The sequence below is a fragment of the Rhipicephalus microplus genome, chromosome 7 (assembly GCF_043290135.1).
Source record: "Rhipicephalus microplus isolate Deutch F79 chromosome 7, USDA_Rmic, whole genome shotgun sequence".
NCBI classification, from domain to species: Eukaryota; Metazoa; Arthropoda; class Arachnida; order Ixodida; family Ixodidae; genus Rhipicephalus; species Rhipicephalus microplus.
This window is the reverse complement of record NC_134706.1, coordinates 50,608,989-50,626,158: the sequence shown is the minus strand read 5'-3', so window position 1 is coordinate 50,626,158 and position 17,170 is coordinate 50,608,989. Positions and strand designations below refer to the sequence as shown.

General features: G+C 43.3%; 1 long non-coding RNA gene across 1 annotated transcript in view; it reads right to left on the bottom strand.

Annotated features, from left to right (window-relative positions):
- Window positions 1–5,553, bottom strand: part of LOC142767455 (uncharacterized) — a 326,266-nt gene extending 320,713 nt beyond the window's left edge. Inside the window, exon 1 of the long non-coding RNA XR_012884890.1 lies at window positions 5,415–5,553. This is a non-coding gene — a long non-coding RNA (uncharacterized LOC142767455). The remainder of the gene's footprint in view (window positions 1–5,414) is intronic.
- Between the last annotated feature and the right edge of the window lie 11,617 nt (window positions 5,554–17,170).

Below are 17,170 nucleotides of genomic sequence, written 5' to 3'. Positions count from 1 at the left end.
GCCAGTTTCTTAATCTCATCCCCACATCTAACTTTGCCTTTCGTGACTGCGTTTTTCATTTCTTGCTTGGTAGCCATTGGCTTCTCACTGTCCACCGCTTGTCTATTTTGTGCATTTCGTAACCATTCAAGGTTCAGTTTTTTTTCTTTTGGAGTAAATTTCTAAGTAGCACTGTTTGGTGCGAGCTGCATTTAAAAATCCTCCTCGTAAATCTTGACCGAGATTCCTACCAGGACATAGGAAGAGAGACAACCCTCAGTCCTCTTGATGTTGCAAAGTGCTTATCATCTGCAGGCCTGCGCAATTTTCGACATTTATCTCTGCTCTGAGGGAATGAAGCGCTGAACAAATGTAGTACTGCTTTTCGAAGAACCTTCAAGAATGTTTTATTAGAGGCGGAATAACCCATAAAGGCGAGCGAAATAAAACCATGGCTCTCATGTGCGCAGTTTATCCATGTATATACATATATATTTTTTTACTTTTATTTGATGTGTTATCAGACGGTAAAACAAGCAGATGTTCTCCATAAAAGGGGCAAAGCGAAGTTTATTGGTTGCCTTTTGCTTTGACGACCGACGTATGAGACAGTACGCCGACAATGAAATGGATAGAGCATACCATATTTAACAAAAAAAAAGTGGTCTGAAAAAATTTCAAGCACATCTTGCGATCACGGCAAGCCAACATTTCAAGTATATGCCCTTCTATTTTGTTAGCATAGCTGCACGCAAAAATGTGGTTCCTCAGGAATAACATATCCTCATAGGAATAAGCAAATCATAAATGCTTATGGGTTACATAATATTTAATTTTGTGGAACTGTATTTATCCATCAAGCCATGCCTGTTTGCTCAGCTTGAATTCACGCATAAAAACAAGGAGCCTATCATGATACTTATCTTCATCATTAGCCTGACTCCACTCTTTTAGGGCAAAGGTCTCTCCCATGTTCCACCAATACCCTGTTTTGTATTTCGGGGACAGATGAGATTAAGAGGCTCGCACGTAATACGTGCGAGCCTCTTAATCTCATCTGCCCACGTAACTTTTCGCCTCCTTCTACGCGTTTGCCTTCTCTTGGAATCCATTCAGCTACCCCCAAACATGCGCGTAGCCGAACAATTGCGGGGCTCTTAAGCTTCACCTTTAGGAGTTAAACGAGATACCAAATAGCCTGTCCCTAGTCCATACTTCCAATAATTGGTGCATGAAATCTTTGCGAACTTGCTATCCACCCACTACGCAGCCTTGAGGGAATGTTACAGTAAGATGTGTACCTTTTGTAACGGGTGACCGGTTTTAGACCATGAAGTCATTATGATAATCCCATGTCTTGACACTCGATGGCACTGTGCGTTTGTACTACGCAATTTTACTGCAATGTTTTATGATGTAGGGCGAAGCATGTATACAGAACACGTGCTTTTTAAAGCATGAAAGTTGCTTTCCATGCATTTCAAGCAGAGGAAGTCATTTTCACTGAATTCACAAGCAGCGGCGGGGCTGTGTGGTGGAACATCTACTCGCCACGAAAACGACCCATGTTCGATCCCCCTCCTGCCCAAGCGACTCGGGTCGATTCAAACTGCGACCCCGGATTTTTTAATTATATTTGCAGTGGTCTCTGTTTTTTGGCCACGCATAAGATGATAATTTTTCGCTGACAATCAACGATACCAACGCCGGTGCGAAATGAGCTCTTAAACGATATCACGGTAAAAAAATTTTTCGGGGACTGGGCACGTCCCTAATTTCGGAGAGGGTACTCCCTTGAGATAGTCATTTAACACTTTCGCATGCTATGACTAAAAAATTGCGAGGGGGAGGGGCACGGGTCTGTGTGCGACTCCCTGAGCACGCCCCTGCCCTCAAGGACCAGCGATTGTCCTGCACATACTAGTATGGCCCATGTCCGTTTCGTCTTCATAATTTCAACAATGCTATTTTTTACCCCGGTTGTTCCCACGCCCACTCTGCTCTACCCGTCTCCTAAAGACGCCCTGCAACACTTTTTGAGCATGGTTAGAAAACGCTGCTGACCAGTAGTAGAGGCTCCCGACAACACGCGAGCTAAGTACTGTAGCGCAGCACGCGGCCTGGAATTCACAATAATTTATCAAAGTCAGCTAAAATTGCTTTCTCTCCTCACGAGAAATGACGGAAGATGCTTGAATATTACACGTAGAATACCCATCTATCAGCCATTGGCTGATTTGAACATAGCACACTCAGTCATTACAGAGATCGCCGCGGGAGGCCGCGACTTGTACATGAGTGTGCGCGCGCGATCACGCTGAAAAAGCCGTGCATTAAAAAAACAGTAATAAAGTGCTCAAAGTCACGAGGTGCGCGTGACGTATTTCTTTGCCTCTTTCATCTTTCCCTGCTTAGCTTCCAGCGCTTTCGTCAGGACGAGAGGAGAGAGAATGCGTTGACAGTGTGTGAATAATCTTTGTAACTCCGCTCGGACAAGACGGATAGTTAAAATCTTGTGGCCTTGTATTTGTGAGGCAATAAGCTCTTTCAGTGGATTCATTCTATGGTTACTTGTCAAAGTGTTTAAGGGCTCCTTTAAGGTAAGCCCTCTTTGTAAGCGCTGCTGTTTCTTCTCCGTAGGTATGTACGGGCAAGATGAAGCCGTACGTACCAACAAAATGCATGAAATAAGTTCTCCAGTCATGTGTTCTGAGCACCGAACGTTAACGAAATGAAGTACATACGCAAAAGCCATGCAAGATTCGTGATGACCTCATTTCGTGGTTCTCAAACATCAACGAAAGCAATAGATATATGAACTGCTCATAATAGTTGCATGCGGTGCAGTCTTCGTACGTACAGTCGACCACAAAAGTTTGCGGACAATGCGAGCGCGTGCCAACCTGCCTGTCCGATGGATTGATTGATAGATAGATATGGCTGTACCCTTCAAATTGGGTGGTGGCTAGCGCCACCAAGCCGTAATACTTAATGAACCAAAAACTACATTTTTTTCTCCTAAATAGTGAGGTTGATTGATGATTGATATGTGGGGTTTAACGTCCCAAAACCACCATTTTATTATGAGAGACGCCGTAGTGGAGGGCTTCGGAAATTTCGACCACCTGGGGTTCTTTAACGTGCACCCAAATCTGAGCACACGGGCCTACAACATTTCCGCCTCCATCGGAAATAAATAGTGAGGTTGAGGATTCGTACTTTGCAGTGAAGGGTTTAATTGTCACTCGTGCCTTGACTTTAGCCACCAATCAGACAACCTCCTTCCAGTTAATTTTACCCACTTAAAGTCTATTTTGTCCTCCCTGTCCCTAAACCCCAGTGCTTTGAAAAACTCTGCGCCATCATTCTGAACAATAGGGAGAAGCCCTTTACAGAACATTATCAAGTGTTCGGCTGTTTCTTCTTCCTCTCCACACGCACTGCATACTGTGTCTACCCCTTCGTATTTGGCCCGATATGTCTTGGTTCGCAATCCTCCCGTCCTGGCCTCAAAATGTAGAGAACTACCCCGAGTATTATCGTAGATCCTTTCCTTGGCAATTTCCTGCTTAAAAGTTCAATAAATCTCTAGAGCGGACTTCCTAATTATGCCAATTCTCTACATATTGGTATCAGCTTCCTTCACCTTCTTCTTAACCGATAATTCTTTTTGGTTTGACCCCTGCTGTTTTCCAAGTATATACCAGTCAATTTTCTGGCTCGCTTCCTCCAATTTGTATCGACATTCTTCATGCACAAGTTGCTGAATACCTTCCGAACCCAACGCTGCTCCCCCATTTCTCTCAATCGCTTCTCAAATTTTATTTTGCTGCTCGCTTCCCTGCCCTCAAATGGTGTCCATCCCATATCACCTTGTACTCCCTGACTTGGTGCATTCCCGTGAGCTTTTAAGGCAAGCCTACCTATTCCACGTTGCTTAATTTTTAATCTTGCTTGAACTTTTGATCTCATGCACAAGACCGCATTGCCGAACGTCAGACCAGGAGCGATGACTCTTTTCATATTCTTCTCACAACATTATACCTATGTTAATTCCACGCCAGCTAGCTGTGCGCCATCTACCGTCGATCCTAGTTCTGAGCCGAAACGGGTCGTTTTCTTATTCACTGGCCCTACAGTTTTCTGCTGCCATGTAGCACAATGTTAGTTCACGGTTTTCATGCGAAGCGCTCATCTGAAGTATGACCATCACGTGGCTAATTTCGTAGGATAATATTTATCACGGCGTGTCTCAAACGATGTTCTCATGGTTAGGTGACACTTTGTGATAAAGATTGTAACTAATATCAGTTATGCTGATGGGCGGCTCAGGCGAAAGCTTGTAGACGCAGATGCCAAAAGCACGCCCCGTTAGAAAGAGAAAGGTGAAAATTACTAGTACCCAGTCAGAAAAGAGAAATGCCATCGATTAGAAAAGGCATACTTTCAGGACGCTGCGGTGCTGCCGACCACCGCAGACGTAGCGGAAGTGTCGTGAAGAGGCTTTCGACCCTGAACTTCTGTGGTCCGTAAACTTTTCTGGTTGACTGTACGTACACTCGCATCAACACTAGTAGTTAAACGAATTGATGAACTCGTTTCGACTGCTGAGTCCTGTCTAACGGAATAATAAATGTACGAGCAAACCAGTTCAGAAAGCTTTTTTTCGCCATAAACGAAACAGCGACGAGTGAACTGTCTACAACGGTGATACAGGAACGAATGTACACACCAGCTGCAATGCCGGCCCTTTTCAGAAACACCGAAACGGTGATAACAGATACGGCGCTTGGCACGCGCCGAACTCTTATCGCGTAGATGACACGGCTAGTAACGAAACGCATGTACAGGGCACGTACTCTCCCAGAGGAAACAAGTACTTGGGTCATGTCGTCACAACCACTGATCGCCTGTCCAAGGAAGCTCCGCTGCGAACCTTACGTTAGGGATTAGATTTGTGGGGTTTAACGTCCCAAAACCACCATATGATTATGAGAGACGCCGTAGTGGAGGGCTCCGGAAATTTCGACCACCTGGGGTTCTTTAACGTGAACCTTACGTTAGGGAGTTTTAGAATAACGTTTACAGGCGCTTCGGGCGTTTTGAGCATAGAGGGTGCCATATGGGTTTTAGAATAGAGTTTGCCCTCCTGCAAACCACAACGCACGATTGCAGCGACACCATAGCCTTGAAACCAGCGTTCGCGAGCCGCATGCGGGCCGTACACGCCACCCGCTATTTTTGATTTTCTGCGGGTGGGCCGTGAACGGTGGCTCGTGTTACGACGCATGCGCAATGGCAGTGACCGCACCGCGAAGGCTTATGGTGCGCTATTCTAAAACTCCCTATTAACTGAAACGTAGCTGGTGACGATCAATAGCATGGGTGCAGACACAAAGACAAATAATGCACAAAGGCGATTCGGAATAGCTTACCATAGGTCCTTAGCGTAGAAATTGCAGGTGACCGAAGAACACGCCTGGATTTCCCATTATTTCTGCAGCTGGCGATGAAAATGGCTATCGCAAGCGACGGAATGACGCCAGTCGAGCCAGAGTGACGCATGCCCCACCTGCTTTGAAGTCTGAATTCAGACGTGTTTCTCCGCCGTCATAGTAGTTCGGAAATCTCTGCGGCGCTAAGGCGCACTTACTGCGAACGAAAATGTAGTCCGATAACACTACGCGGGTCATTTCAAACCTGTCTGCAGAAAGCACTTCTGCGAATTCGACATCTTGACCATGGCCGATCGCACTTTTTGCTTATTCATCCATGACCAAGTAGGCGTGTTTGATGATTTGTCGGGTCTAACGTCCCAAAGCCACCACATGATTATGAGAGACGCCGTAGTGAGGTCTCCGGAAATTTCGACCACCTGGGGTTCTTTAACGTGCATGCAAATCTGAGTACACGGGCCTACAACATTTCCGCCTCCATCGGAAATGCAGCCGCCACAGCCGGGACTCTATCCTGCGACCTGCGGGTCAGCAGCCGAGTACCTTAGCCATTAGACCACCGTGGCGGGGCAAGTAGGCTTGTTTGAATACCCGTATACTTCTTTCACTTTCCGCAGTTTTAAAAAGGTATCAATATATTGATTTTATGATTTTTGCCTGTTTTAGGACAAGCCGAAGATTTTCTGCACAATTACGCACAAAGCTACTGTTGTTCTTCAAACAAAAAGGGCGCCCGTAACGTCATGAAAAGTTTTACAATTTTCTTAAAACCAAAAATTTATTTTGGTTTAGGGAAACAATATTTGTGAAATTAGAGAAACCTTTTACGGTACACAATCTCCTGAGAAGCAACGATCTGGGGAAGGGGGCACAATGATTGCTTTCTGGCAGATATGTTCCGTGCCCGCAGAGTGGTGCCCAGTACCGCCGATGGTTAAAGGGAACACTCTAATGAGCATTTGTCTTATCATGGGTCCCTTAACTGCAACTAGACGTAAAAAAGTCGTCCGTGCATCGCTCTAGTCTGACAAAAGGATGCAGTACAGATATTGAGCACTATTATTTTTATGCGCATCTAAGCCAACCTAACTTTACCAGAGGACAAAATTCGGACATGGCTCACCCGAACGTTTTCGCTTGAACTGTGAACCTGTCTGTACAAGCACGACATATGCTTTAGGCACCATGACCTTAACCTAAGACTGCGGGAAGACGGAGGGAGGGGCCTGTTACACTAATATAACATCAAATAACGCGTGAAACGGAACTGCACAGAAGGCGAAACTAAGCTCTAACTCAATTCAAAGGGAACATTAAAAATGAATGCATTGCAGCTTGAGCTCAATGGCAAAGCAACAGGCCTCGCCACAAATCCTCCTCAGCGTCCAATGTAGCGTCACGTAATGAATCCCCTTTCCACACCGAAATGAATCGTGGCCGCTGCGGTGAGTGAAAAAGTATATATGTTCTCTATTGCTTCAAACATAGCGGCCAGAAGAAACCAGATACAAAGTATAGTATATGTTAAATATTTAAGATATTTAAAATTGGGTATACCATAAACTCTTAGGTATTACAGTTTTACGACACTTATGTTCCTCCAAATATTATTTCCATACTTAATTGGTAATCATCTTTGTTAATCACTCCTATGAATGGAACCTCAGGCTGAGATAGCTTTTCTCGCCTTGGCGTATAGTTCATCTGCGTAAACGATAATGACCAAACTATAAAAACACTTGTATTTCAATAATGCGCTGCTTAAAAAAAAAGTCATAAAGCGCTTTGAACACACCTGGCCCAGTTTGACGGTATTGTGACCTGTAACGGTATTTTAAGCTGCTTGCAGTGAAGCTTGTTGCAAAAAGGTCGTTACACGTGCACTAGTTTTGGCCAACGTTCTCCGAGATGCACATGACAATTGGTCGAGCGCCTGTGAACTTTCATCAGTCACATTTCCCACGCTACGCCGTCCCTTTATGACATTGTTGCCTGGCCAGGCGCGAGCCGCCGGCTACATCGGCACCGCTTTCGAAACGAGTGGACGAGTACTTCTACCTGAGTGGACTAGCAGTTTTCAGGAATTTGTGGCACTGCGAACCTCTCATCGTGTTGTGTGGCACCGTATTATGCTTTTGTATTATACTTTCGCTTTCCCCCACCCCAAGTGTAGGGTAGCCAACCGAGCCAAGCTTGGTTAACCTCCCTGCCTTTCCTCTCTATTGATCTCTCTCTCTCTCTCTCTCTCTTATACTCTACCTCTTCACAGCACAAACGGGGCGCACTTCTGCCTTCTTTCTTGGTTTAAGAGCGCTAAAACGAAAGTGGTGCTTGACCCTTTTTTTTTTTGCGGGCATAAATAAAGAAAACTGATTGATTAGACTGTTCTGAACTAAAGGGTTATACCCAACGGAGATCTGGAGAAGACCAAAACCTTATAATACGAGTTTGGATAGACTCTAGAGGCCCGCTATCATCAGCATGTGAAAACAATCCGCCACCATAAGTAATGTAGAAAGCCGCTACCACCAGTCATGTAATAATGCGGTACGAATATTATTGTAAATATAAGTTCTTGTTATCATGTATGACCCCTAAGATATCATTCGACTTCAGGTCTGGAAGGCTCATGGTTCTAAAGGAGAACGCTTACTATATCAGTGTATTATTATGTATGAGGGATGATAAACTGAGTATGCAGGTACACTGATCTTACTGTGTTATTAATAAAGTAGTCAAAGTCCAAATATAGATCCAACATGTTTCTCTTGGTTTACGTTTGTTAACTATTTTAGCGCTTCCCGTTATCTTGATACATGGGGAAAGTTGGACGTTCAGCTTTCTGTTCTCCTAGACTACTATATATTTCTCCTCTTTCCACGGCCACGCTTAAGACGCACAATAAAGTTTAATTACGCATAAATATGAAGAAAATTGAAGTTTCAAGAACACTGAGCTGAATGTGACAAGAATAGATGCCATGTTTTCCGTTATGCGGAATATTTTTTCCGGCAATGGGATATTTGTTCCACGGCGTAGAGGAAAAACTGTCTCTCGTAGAAGCACACTCTGAGCGGCGACCTGATAACTCTATGAACGTCAACTGATAAACTTTCCATAAAATTATTGCGACAAGGACTTTTTCACGAGACATATTGTGCGCACAGATAACACACTATGGCGATAATAACCACGCTTTGCACAATAGTAGACGGGTGTCTGACAAAAAAAAAATGGCAGCATATTTACGGAGTGAATGATGGAGAGTGAACGAAGCATCCGCCCGTCCATTCGTTCTTGCTTCCGTCCGTCCATGCGTCCGTCTGTATGACCGTCCGGGCGTCCATCCACCCGTCTGTGCGTGCCTCTGTTCGTGCGTCGGCACGTTCATCTGTGCGTCAGTCCCGGCTTTCGTCCTTGCATCCGCTCCTGCGTCCCTCCATGCGTCCATCCGTCCGTGCAGCCATCCGTGCGTCCGCCCATGCATCTCTCTGTGTGTCCGTTCGTCCATCTATTCAACACTCCAAGTACCAATATCTCGCATCTTTTCATCATATATTCCGCATATAGAACCACCGCCATCCAGCGGATATTCCAAGGACTAAACGAGAGGTGGCACAGGCACACTTTCTTACGGCTTGCGCTTCGTATCTACTTCCCACCTTTAACCACCTCGAGTTCATAGTATATACTAGTTCACTGTATTCATGGCACTGCGGCTCAACGCTCACTAAACCTTGCTAAAACCAAGGAGGTTACGCCCAGTGAGTATAACCTAGCAACCCTTTATTGTCGGATAGTGCTCAATGTACATGCCAATGGCTGCTAATGGTAAATGAGAGACAAAAGAATCCGGCTTTTAGTTAACGCGCACGTAGCGAACTTATTTATTGTTCAATAACACACAGGAGAAATCTCCCACCGGCACCACCTTGCAGGTCAAAACGTAAGACGGGTTACACACTATGACTACGACTCCTACGAAGGACGAACGGGTGCTGCTTTAAGGAGCTTCGCCCCTAAATATGTCATACATGCACTGAACACTGAACATTGCAGATAGACCAATAGCTTGTGCAATGTAATAGACAGCGTCCCCATAGACTGCCGTCATGCCATCATGTACATATCATGAACAGAGGGGGTGGTTTACCCCCTCTGTTCAGAGGGGGTAAACCACCCCCTCTGAACAGAGGGGGTGGTTTAAGAACCACCCCCTCTGTTCCTAAACAAGCTCTTTACGTGTCAAATGTACGCCCAATTTTAGAATATGCTTGCACTGCCTGGGACTCGGCCACAAAGTTAAATATTGATGTATTGGAGCGCATTCAGAAACGTGCTGCCCAGTTTATGACGGGTGATTACGACTTCACCAGAAGGTCTAGCGAAATGGTTAGTTCACTTGGTTGGCCGTTACTCTCCTCAAGGCGTAAATATATCAGGCTATGTCTTTTCTACAACCTAATAAACGACAAAACTGGGATCTCTAAAAACAAATACATCAGACCACCAACATACATCTCATCACGACGGGACCATCCTTTGAAAGTGTGTGAAAATATGTGTCGAACATCAACGCATGCAAATACTTTTTTTTCTAAAACTATTCACGAATGGAACGGTCTGCCAAAAAACATTGTGACTGCCCCTTCCACAGCGTTTCCTTTCCTTTTAAAGGACTATGTGGTCACACAATGATATTGTATGCTGTAATTTAGGTATTTTTGATTTGTTTTATTTTTTGAGTGCTGTGCAATTCAACTTGTCCTGACTGATTTAATTGTACTTTGAATTTGTAAACTCCCCTACAACAATGCCCCCAGAGGGCGCTGTAGGTATAAATATAAGTAGAGATAGATGGATAGATAAATAGATACGATGAAAGTCGCCGAAGTTCGCTAAGAAATGCTTGGCATTTATTAGAGAATGCAGGGCTTCTTGAAGTGTCTGTGATGTTTTGGTAATAATAATAATTGCTGTGCATTTCCGGCCTAAAACCACGATAATATTCTCAAAGACGCCTTCAGAGAATTCTCCGTAAATTGCGACCATCTTCTCGTTCATACCTTGCAAGTAAACCAATGCACACATGTCTCTATCGTATAGATGCAACCGGCATGGCTTGGCTTCGACCTCTTTCGGAACAGCAGGGAAGCACCACAACTTTAACACCTAAGTGGTGGGTTTTCAAGTTTTTGTTGGATGGTAATGAACACCACCATATCTTTTGTAGAGCGTAAATTACGCATATGAACGAGAAAATTGAGGAAGAAACTGGCAAGTTTGGACAGACAGCCTCTCACAATAAACAAATTATTTGGACCATGGTCTGAGATGCATCTTAAGAAAAAGGCGAACAGCAACCTGACAGACATATCAGTGTAGACCGGACTGGATAAGCGTTTGTGATATACAGCTAGGAGATTACATATATGAAATGATGTGTTATTGCATATACTGAGAATAGAAATAGAAAGGTGTGCGTGTGAACGTTTCATGACAGTGAACTTCTACAAGAAAACTATACATTGACATGTTATTTTCACTGGTTTTAATGTTTTATTATATGTTTTTCCTGTTTTTCGAAATTGTGCGTTTTGGTTACCATGCATTATTATTTTTTACCACTGCAGGACATCTCAATTTATGAGCTGAGCACGTTGTTCGCTTGCCTGCTTGAAAACCAAAACACTGTAGCAATGAAGCACGCTGTTGCCAGTCCAAGGTCAGGGAAATCTGCGGTCACTCTCTGCACTTCGTTGCAGCTGTTCTTGGCGAGATCTCTCGAAGGCACCAATGGCATCCTACCAAACTCAATAATATAGACGAAACAAACGGATTATCCGACAAAATACCCATTGCAAAAAAATAATTATAAACGCCCAGTTGTGCGCCACAGATACCCAGGAGAACATTCTGGTAAGAGAACGGTGTCAGATTTGGAAGTGTGTCGCTTCCAAGGTCAATCGAACACGGCCCGTTGGAAGCACATGATACACAAATGTAAAATTAATATTAAAATCTTTGGGAAGCCATGCGCAAAGTTTTGCAACGCTGTTATTTTACCACAATATTTAAATGGGTCTCTACTGCATACAACCTGGAGATGTTTTCGGTAACAGCATTTTGTTTTGGGGAGACATAACTTTCGTCTATTTTTCATTGACATGTGGCTGGCTCCCACTTTCGTCGACGAGAGATGGCGCTATGAGCCGGTAATACCTGATTGAAGAGAATCCTTCAAGGGGCGTCAATGCTGAGCGTCGAGCTGACAATCATTTACATTCGGTAATTTTAACACTATATGTTGACCGTTTAGAAAGCCTATTCCTATGCTTCTATCAAATTATTTATTCAATATATCATACACAACATGTTCGCTAACCATTCAGTGCGCAGCACTTTATGGGTGTAGGTTGTCATAAGATGTCGTTGTCGGATATTGTCGCAACGCAAAGAAAGCCACATATTGCCTATCCATAAAGGGGGCGCTTTGATGCTTATCATCATATATAAATGTAAAACAAAAAACAAAGAAAATATTGGTAAAAATGAAAAAAGAAATGAGGGAAGGAAGCGAAAACCAAAGAAATACCAAAAAAGGTTGTCACGCTCCGTATTGACTTCCGACGTGGCACCATGAACGCATGCTGGCTCAATTTTTTAATCGATCTTTTAGCCCTAGTCAAAACTGCACACCTTCATGATGTTTCTCAAGGCAGTATATATTCAAGACCACAGCAGGACATGGTCGTACGTAATGAGTGCAAACATTTCGCACTGATGCGTTGCGTAAGGTAGCTTCTTGACATTCGAAAGCAATCGATCAAAAGATATTTCGAACAGCTGTGTCACCGTATTTCTGCATAAATTCGAAATAATGTCGCAGCAACTTTATTGTTGGGTATATCGAACGCACGCGGTTGTGAATGCGAATTTCTGAGTAAAATATTTTTCAAGTAATAATAATTCACAGTTGCGTCTCTACAAGCATAGTTCACATTGCTGACTGACGTATTGCACCCTATTGACACTGGCGCTTCGAAAGGAGCATACTTTGCATATCATGGACATGAGCAAGCGATATTGATAAAGCCGTATTGGTGATACTGCTGTAATTGTGTAAATCGAATGCCAAGCGGCGCGAGTGGTGAAGCAGCTGAGGCCAAAGCTATTGTTTTTTTATGTGAAACAAATGGTTCGATTCAAGTCACGGAACTGCCTTGAATAATACGCAAGGCTACAGAATCAGATTAGCACCCATTGATGTAAGGTGTTTTCGTGCTCTTTTTGCAATCTTTTTTTTCTTGAAGAGGTGGTGATAATGAAGGTAATCTCGAAAAGCGAAAGTGAATATAATACAATACTCGCTTCTTTCGAAACACAATTTGTTAGCATGAAAGTATCTTGATTGTAAGTCTAGACGTCTGGCACTGTTATCGCTGCATTGTAATGATTTGAATAGGCCCTTTTGTCTTATCTAGTTGTCGGCCTTGCCTATTGTACTAAGTTATTCATTACTAAAGAAAAACGAATCACTCGTTGCGAATTCATTATGTTGTTTAAGTACTCCATGCTGGACGACAACAACAACGACAACGATAATAATAATAATAATAATAATAATAATAATAATAATAATAATAATAATAATAATAATAATAATAATAATAATAATAATAATAATAATAATAATAATAATAATAATATTAATAATAATAATAATAATAATAATAATAATAATAATAATAATAATAATAATAATAATAATAATATTGATAATAATAATAATAATAATAATAATAATAATAATAATAATAATAATAATAATAATAATAGAAAAAGAACAATAACAACAACAATCTCGGAGGACGTTTGAGCATCGCCTTGAGAGCGGAATACCTAATCTGGGCCCAGCGCGTCGCATTTTCTATAGCGGACCTGGGCTCGGATCTCGGTGCACGCGTCGACAGTAATAATAAAAATGTCTTGGGGTTAACGTTCCAACACAATGGTATAAATATGATGGATGCCGTATTTAAATGTTTTATAACTATCTACTACGTGTTTACTTTTAGCATATACACTGGCATCGCACAGTACACGGTCCATTTCACTGGAATCGAGCCTGCGACCTTACCTTCGGGTCAGCGGCCTATAGCGCCTTAACCACGCTGAAATAAAACGAAACTCTGCGCGCGTGACATTCGCCGTCAGAAACAATTCTAGCACTGCTTGCTATCCGGCAAACTAGGCGTCTGAACTGACTGTTTTGCGGGTATTCAGGAACTCCAAAAAGTTCACAAGGCGATTGAGGAGGAAGATGGAAAGAGGAAGAACAGGGAGGTTATCCAGTTAGGGCGATTGATATCTGCGAGGCGATATACACCATGAATCGTCACAGAGATTCTTGAGTCAGGGTTCGCTCATATAAAGGTCATTTGGCGAAATCATTTAACATTTCCGCCGACCGGCACTCACACTGCCCTCCTAGTATAGATGGTCTATCCATCCCTCTTCCACCTCAACTCCTCAGCAAAATGCGAGCGCACAAAAACTTTCGCCACCACGATGCATGCACTCTAATCCTGTTGTGTGTCTGCTTGCTCGCTCTTCACCTTTCTAGGGCAGAGAAAGTCATGCTTAGGAGACTTCGGGCAGGGGTGGCCCTTACACCAACGACCCTCTCAATGTGGAACTGGTCGCACTGACTGCTGTGTGCTGCGTTACCATACTGCTTTATTCCAGTGATGTGAACAGATGCCCACAACTTCATATAGACTACCCAAGATACGCAGCTGGAGCACTTACGAGATAGCACGCCTCGCAACGCACTGCTTTACTTAATACTCAACGCCAGCCTAACAGCAGCCGCATAATACACGTTATACAACACGAAAATACCATGCACTTGGAGCCACAACATGCTTCAATTCCAAAAAACTCATCTTAGAACGACTGCTGCAAGCAGATTTGCGTAGTGTTGACTACGCTATAAATGTTCTGTTTGAGAATCAGAACAAGGCCCACTTTGCCTTCATAAGGCAACATGCCAAACTACGAGGCTTTTCACTTTGTTGATGTTTTTGCGCCTGCTGATTAATAAATATATCCGTATAATAATATATGATGAATGAATGCGTGTATAGTTTTAAAACACCCGCTTGTGGCGAAAGTAGCACCCTTTGAAGCCTAGTACAATATTACGTTTCGGAAGCATGTAACAATACAATATCAGATTTGTTAAGGGCGCTCGTATACCACTACGTAATATTCAGATATGATTTTTCGTTCGATCAATGTATTCATTACTTCACGCTTGCGGCCAAACTGATTTTCTCATTGATAGATATGTGGGGTTTAACGTCCCAAAACCACCATATGATTATGAGAGACGCCGTAGTGGAGGGCTCCGGAAATTTTGACCACCTGGGGTTCTTTAACGTGCACCCAAATCTGAGCACACGGGCCTACAACATTTCCGCCTCCATCGGAAATGCAGCCGCCGCAGCCGAAACTGATTTTCTCAGAGACACATGTAGCTATATGTTTGTATAAAGTTTGGAGCATGTGTATGTTGCCACATGTGCATGACTATTTCGGACCGTGTAACGTGGAATAACTATAGTTATTGATTTCATACAACTGATATTTTGCTTGTGCATGACTCGCGAGCGTGATTCTGTGATTATCCTGAATGTTTCTGAGGTTACGTGAGTAATGTTGCCTGTTTTTTTTTACGGATATTTGCCATGATGTCGGGTTTTTTTAGCTAAATTTCAGTTATATGTCATAATATTTCAAACTCAGTCGTTTTACCTTACTGAAGGCTGGTTTTGAGAAATCGAATTTAGTTCAATGTGCTAATCTGTGACCGAAAATTACTGTGTGATATCTGGGAAAATTTAAAAAAAGTGAAACAGAGAAAGTAATAGATTCATGTCTTTTTTTTTTTGCGGATTGGCTAAACTATTACATACAAGTCATGAGGAGTAGATGTATTTTGAGGTTTTCACAAGGATCAGTTTATTCACGCTGTTAATGTTGCCGAGCTCATCTTAACCATGCTACCCCACAAACACAGTCATACGTTGGCACTAACGAACTCTTCGCAGCTCTTCAATTGAAAAGTGTGTTGCCAACGCTGAAGAAAGAATTGGCGATGTGCATGGCAGCGCCAGTATTAAGCCTCCTTATTTCGTGTACATTCTCACGCGAACCTTTTGAATTGCGACTTTTTTAGTAAAAGTTCAACTGCGGTTTGTGAATTCCAAAGTGCGCTCGATGAAAGCCCGTGGCCACTCCACTGGCTCTGCGTTGTCGTTTAGGCTTCCTCGACCTTCTTCACCTGACATCTGGTACTGGGAGAATACACAATCATGTGGCTCTTGTCCGAGCCGCTTGCCGTTGAATCATCACCTGGCTGCTTGGAGGCCCTCTAGCAAACTCAGCTGCTGCAACGAGACATCTGACGAACGAGCTCCGCTGAGCATGCCACTGTGCCATCACATGATTGCTGAGAGTGTGAGAAACAGAAGCCGCACCTGGCACCATTCCAAGACACGAACGAACGGACGGACGGATGGACTTCAGCAGTATGAGTTATGAAACGTTTTTGCCATAAAATGTAGCAAGAAAGCGCGGATCCAAGTCCACGCGCACTGCCACGGCGTATAGCGGCATGCTTCACTTACGGTCGCATCTAACCAAAATTTAAATTTTCCGAATATATTCAAGCATTCAAGTGGGGTTTGCGGTACTTGCATGTGAAGCGGGCACTTGTCACAAAAAGATAGTGGCTATATTAGGTAGTAAGACAATGATATAGTGAAATTTAGAGCAACTTGGTCCTCGCTCCCACCCCGACGGCAAAAGAATCGTTGTGGATGTGTGAGAGTGAGGCGTAAGGCAGAAGATTGATCTATACATATGGATCAGTGTAGTGTAGCATAGTACAGTATATGAATAAGATAATAAAGTGAAATAAGTGTGAGGAGGAATGATGTAAGTGACAGTGGTAGAGAAGAGAGAAGACGAGAGGAGGCCACTGTATTAGATATGTTTTCTTTTCCTGGCACAGAGGTTTCGAAGGCTGGACAGTTGGAACGCCAAGACACGGCTGCCCGCGAACTCGAGTGTCACTGAAGAAGCGCATATTGCTAGAGCGACGCTCACAGGCTGCTTTCGTTTTGTGTACTTCCACTGTGGTACGCCGTTCCAAGTGCAGTTTGAGTTCACACAAGGTATCATCAAGTAGTCCTTTAACAAATGCATTTTGAATTAGTCGCTGACGAACAGGCTAATGATTGCTCCACATACTAAACCTTTTCAATAAGGGCAAGTGCACAAAAGCTTTTGGCATATACAGTGCTTGCCTCACTGGGTTTGCGAAATCCGCGTTTAGGAGGCAATTAGGATTCGGGAAGCAGAATTGTTGCTACGGGGCCCTGCACCAGAGTATTCTGGGGTGGTGGCATAAATAAATATACAACATAACATGTAGCGTAGGTAACACGAGTGGCTCATTTCCGGAAGTTATTGACTTTTAAGAAATTGAATTCCAAAAGCGCGTTTTAAGATATCTCAACCATGTCAACACTAAGTCATCTTTCTGGAGGCTGATTATCGCTGGATAAAACATGAAAGATGCTACAACAATTCAGCCCAAAAACACGTTTCGGAGAAGGCTGCTCCTGTATAGAAAATTATGAAAAGAAAGCAGACTAGAAAATTAA